Genomic DNA, 6000 nt, shown 5'->3' with positions numbered 1-6000 from the left:
TTAGTATTGACATAAAGCTTAGGACCCATGATGGTGAACTGTAGATGTGCACTGCTCTGTTTGCTTTCGCTGAGGTCCAAGGGGAAGGTCACCAAAAACAAGGGCCCATTGCCTTGGTAACTGAAACTCCAAAAACTGATGAAGTTCTGTAACTGGTGGTTTATCTGTTAACAGAGAAAAATATTATAAATTCAGATTAAGCACAAGTCAGCAGTAAAAGAGAGGAACTATGACATGGTATTGTATGTGGTGGGAGACGAATTTTAATTTCCTTTGTTTGGCCATGATATAGCGGAGCTAAAAAAAGCTTTTAGTGAAAAACTTGATTTGGACGCAGATTTTTAAATCAGTTGTTTGACATCCTATTAGTGTAAAACAAACTTTTTTGATACCCTCTATATTCCTCACAATCCTCCAATGCAGGAGCATATGTCATTATGCAAATATGAGGTCCAGACAATACAGCCTTTCACATTTCCAAGGAGAATAGCTCCTCCTATTACAAGGAGAAAAATTGTTGGTAAGAATGCAAAAATGCACATAATAAATGAACAACGGAAAGAAGCCAGATACACGGTGATGATATAAAAGTGGTGTGGACATTTAGGTAATAATAAATATCCATCATCAATGCAGGTTAATTTTATGCATAATTTTAGTGAATAGGCAGTCAAAGAACACTTGTGAATGGGGTTCCAGATAACCCTATGCATTCTCTATTAGCTAACAACTAGGATGAGACGCAATTTAGAATTGAATAACCAAACCTTTTGATTAGGCTCGAAAGACTTGCGGTTAATGTATTTGTCATGGAAAGCCTTAGTCCTTGCCTTGTATATTTTGACATTTTCATACGCTTCATTGCGTAACTCTTCAAGCTCATTAAGTTGAAGTTTCCGGTTAGAACCAGCTGCAACCATATCAAAGTTAAACTTTTTAATGGCCCAAAAAGCTCTATGCTCGAGTTCTACGGGTAAGTGGCAAGCTTTTTCAAAATCAGTCGATAAGAAGACATGCCAATAGGAGTCTTATAGGCAGTACGATAAGCCCAGAGAGAATCATTTAATCTTTGAGACCAATCTTTCCTATCAGGGCGTATTGTTTTCTCTAAGATGTGTTTTATCTCCCTATTAGAAACTTCAACTTGTCCGCTTGTTTGGGGATGGTACGGGGTGGCAACTTTGTGGGTGATTGAATATTTTCGAATCAAAGCTTCAAAAGATCGGTTGCAGAAATGTGATCCCCCATCACTAATGATAGCTCGGGGTACGCCAAAGCGACTAAATATATTTGTTTGTAAGAACTTAATCACAACCTTGTGATCGTTACTCCTAGTGGCAACTGCTTCTACCCACTTCGAAACATAGTCAACCCCGACAAGAATGTACTCAAAACCAAAAGAACGCGGGAAAGGGCCCATGAAGTCAATACTCCATACATCAAAAATTTCTATAATTAAAATGGGGTTAAGTGGCATCATATCTCTACGGGTGATTGTACCCATTCGCTGGCATCGCTCACAAGTTTGGCAAAATTTGTGAGCATCCTTAAACAAAGAAGGCCAATAAAATCCACTCTGTAAGACTTTAGCTGCAGTTTTTCTACCACCAAAATGTCCTCCGCAGGCTTGGGTATGACAAAAATTAAGAATACTCTGAAATTCACATTCCGGCACACATCGACGGATTACTTGATCTGGGCAGTACTTAAATAGATCAGGATCATCCCAAAAGTAGAACTTAACTTGCGAAAAGAATCGATCCTTGTCCTGCTTGGACCAGTGATCGGGAATTTGTCCTATGGCAAGATAGTTCACTATGTTAGCGAACCAAGGTGTTTTCATTTGTTGTATCTCAAACAATTGTTCATCGGAAAAGGAGTCATGAAGTGGTGAAATGTTATAAGGAGGTTCGAGAACGATCCTAGACAAATGGTCTGCTACAACGTTTGTGGTGCCTTTCTTATCACGAATTTCTAGATTGAATTCCTGTAACAATAGGATCCATCGAATTAGGCGAGGCTTGGTGTCTTTCTTTGAAAGGAGGTACCGGAGAGCAGAATGATCAGTGAACACAATAACCTTGGACCCTAAGAGATAGGACCGAAACTTATCCAGGGCAAATACTACAGCTAGTAATTCTTTCTCAGTAGTGGTATAATTCAATTGTGCATCTGAGAGTGTTTTACTAGCGTAGTAGATGACGTGAGGTAGCTTTTCTATTCGTTGTCCTAAAACTGCCCCAATGGCATAGTCAGAAGCATCACACATAAGTTCGAATGGAAGGGTCCAATTGGGAGGTTGTATAATGGTGCTGTAGACAACTTAGATCGGAGTTTTTCAAAGGCCTCTTTACATGCTTCATCAAAAACAAAGAGTGTATCCTTGGCAAGGAGATTGCACAAGGGCCTCGAGATTTTGCTAAAGTCTTTAATGAAGCGACGGTAAAATCCAGCATGGCCAAGAAAAGAACGAATTTGTTTCACAGATTTGGGTGGAGGAAGATTAGAAATTAGATCAACTTTAGCTTTATCTACTTCAATCCCTCTTTTGGACACAATGTGTCCCAAAACTATTCCCTCTTGAACCATAAAATGGCTCTTTTCCCAACTTAGCACTAGATTGGTTTTCTTACATCTTTTCAGAACTAGGGCTAAATTACTAAGACAATCATCGAATGAGGGGCCAAAAACTGAAAAATCATCCATGAATACTTCCAGAAATTTTTTCTACCATGTCGGAAAAAATTGCCATCATGTATCGTTGAAATGTCGCAGGTGCATTGCATAGTCCAAATGGACTTCTTCTATATGCAAATGTTCCGAATGGACATGTGAAAGTGGTTTTCTCTTGATCATCAGGATACACGGCCACTTGGTTATATCCAGAATAACCATCTAAGAAACAGTAGAAACCCTGACCGCTAATCTTTCCAATATTTGGTCAATAAATGGCAAAGGAAAATGATCCTTCCTAGTCATGGAGTTAAGCTTTCTATAGTCGATGCAAACACGCCAGCTAGTGGTCGTGCATGTAGGCATTAATTCTCCTTCTGCATTTTCAACCACAGTAATGCCCGACTTCTTTGGTACTACTTGAGTCGGACTCACCCAGTTGCTATCAGAGATAGGATAAATGATTCCAGGCATCTAGCAACTTTACTACTTTTCTTGACCACCTCTTTCATGTTAGGGTTAAGTCTCCTTTGCATTTCACGAGTTGGTTTTGCATTTTCTTCTAGGTGAATGCGATGCATGCAAATAGATGGGTCAATTCCCTTTAGATCAGTTACAGACCATCTAATTGCATGTTTGTGTTCTCCGAGTACACTCAAAAGTTGACTTTCCTGTTTGTCAGATAGGTCAGCTGCGATGATTACAGGTAGGGTATCTTCGGGTCCTAGAAAAGCATACTTAAGGGTTACCGGAAGTGGTTTTAACTCAAGTTTGGGAGGGGACTCGATGGAGGGGCACTGTAGTGTACTAGAAAGAGTAGGAAGAGGTTCATATCGGACATGCCAAGGATGAGACTTTGTGAGAGACAGATTGTCAAGTAGGACATTGACTTCTTTTATGGCATTGTTTAAATCAAGATTATCAATGTCAAAATGGGCTAGACATGCTTCCAGAGGATCATCTGTCAGAATATAGGGAAGGGCTTCTTCTACAAGATCGTCCATTCTGTCTACTAGAAAACACTCATCTTCCCTTGCAGGTTGATCGGAGGCGTGGAATACATTCGGTTTGACTTTCATGTTCCCAAAGGATACATCCATCACCCCCGTTCTACAGTTAATACATGCATTGGCTGTAGCTAGAAAGGGACGACCAAGAATCATGGGGATCTGTTTCTTGAGATTGGGCATAGGTTCCATATCAAGGACGATGAAATCGACTGGGAAATAAAATTTGTCGACCTTGACTAGGACATCTTCAATTGTTCCTCGTGGTATTTTAACAGATCGATCAGCCAACTGTAGGGACACCGAGGTAGGCTTTAATTTACCTAATCCGAACTTTTCGTAGACTGAATAAGGAAGGAGGTTAACACTCGCCCCTAGATCTAATAATGCTCGAGTCAATAGGATTGTCTCCCACCACACAAGAGATGGTAGGGGCACCAGGATCTTTGAACTTAGGAGGGGTTTTGTGCTGAAGGATGGAGCTCACTTGTTCAGTCAGGAAGACCTTTTTAGGCACATGTGTCCTAGATTTTTGTTTCTGTGTACAAAGGTCTTTAAGAAATTTGGCATAAGATGGAACTTGTTTTATAGCATCAAGGAGAGAGAGGTTGATTTTGACTTGTTTGAATACCTCCATTATTTCTTCCAACGAAGTTCCTTTCTTGCCAAAGGAAGAAGGTGTATTCAGAAAGCTGGGGGAAAGGAGCCTTCAGTGTAAACGGTGTGGTCGATACTGGACTAGATGGCGACACAGACGAGTTCGCGTTCTCTTTAGGCACAGTCATATTCTTATCTTCATTTTCTTTATGTTCTTTTTCTCCAACCTTATTATCTACTATGCGTCCGTTTCTTAAGGTGGTCATGGCATTGGCTTGTTCATGGTGAACATCATTCGGTTGAGTCTCTTGAGCCATGTATTGCCCTCTCGGGTTACTCACTGGTTGGCTTGGAAGCTTGCCTTCCTCTCTTTTATTTAGTGCACTCGCTAACTGCCCTAGCTGGGTTTCTATTTAGCAATAGACTGGGTATGGGAGTGCAACAATTGTGAATTGGCTTCGAGTCCTTGAAGAGCAGTTAAAACCTTTTGCTCAAAAGCCATATCTCTTTGGGGTGCTGGAGGAGAGACATGTTGAAATTGTGAATAGTGAGTAGGAGGGTGGTTTGGGTGAACATTCTGGAATGGTTGAAAGTTTTAGGCATAAGGTTGGGAAGTATTGGAAGTCTGCTGCTTCCAAGAGAAGTTTGGATGGTTGCGCCACCCCGGGTTATAAGTGTTAGAATACGGATCATTACCCGGTCGGGACTGTGCTTGGGCAGCATTAACTTGTTCTTGCACAAATTCAGGGAATTGTGCTGCCGAAGGGCACTCAAAGATAGTGTGAGATGGGCTAGAACAGAGAGTACATACTTGTGCTTGATGAAAGTTTGCAAGCTGTTCTCTAGACATTAGCTGGTCCAATTTTTGGGATAATGCATCCACTTTCTCAGATAGACCTATGGACTGGCTAACTTCAAATATGGTTCCTTTTCTTTGAGAACTCGGGGGTGCTTGACGAGCGGAGGAGGCATGGTGAAGAGAATTTTCATTAAGGTTCTCAAACAATTGCCATGCCTCATGTTCACTTTTGAGCATGAAAGTACCCCCACAAGAAGCATCAACCATCTGACGGTTTCGTTCAGACAACCCGTCATAGAAACATTGCACTAATTGCCATTTGGTATTGATGATGCGGGCATTTTCGGAGTAAATTTCTAAATTTTTTCCAAGTTTCATGAAATTCTTCCCCATCAGATTGGGAGAAGCTCGTGATAGCACGCCTAAATTGGTTTGTTCTTCCTATGGGAAAATATTTCTTTAGAAATTCATGTTGCATTTGAGCCCATGAAAGAATGGAATTGGCTTCTAATGAATGGAGCCATTGTTTAGCTCTATCCTTAAGGGAAAAAGGAAACAACCTAAGTTTCAGAGCATCATCAGTGAAGTTCTGAATTTTGACAGTAGTGCAGATCTCAAGAAATTCATCCAAATGTTTATATGGGTCTTCATTGTTAAGTCCATAAAAAGAGGAAAGCATTTGGATGACACTAGACTTAATTTCAAAATGTGCAGCAGCGGTGGTATCAGGTAGTCGAATACAAGATGGAGAGGTATAAATGGAAGGAGTGAAGTACTCCTTTAGGAGTTTGGGTTGTTCTTCAGCCATCTCTATAAGTGGAGCAGATCCTATAGTTCTATAGGTACGGATTTCGGCTCGAAGGGTCCTAATAGAACGCTCTATTTCAGGGTCAAAAAGGTACTAATTCAGGAGACCTGGAACGA

Source organism: Phoenix dactylifera, unplaced genomic scaffold, assembly GCF_009389715.1.
Source record: "Phoenix dactylifera cultivar Barhee BC4 unplaced genomic scaffold, palm_55x_up_171113_PBpolish2nd_filt_p 001897F, whole genome shotgun sequence".
In the NCBI taxonomy this organism is placed as follows: domain Eukaryota; kingdom Viridiplantae; phylum Streptophyta; class Magnoliopsida; order Arecales; family Arecaceae; genus Phoenix; species Phoenix dactylifera.
The sequence above is the reverse complement of the archived record's forward strand: the minus strand, read 5'-3'. Positions refer to the sequence as shown.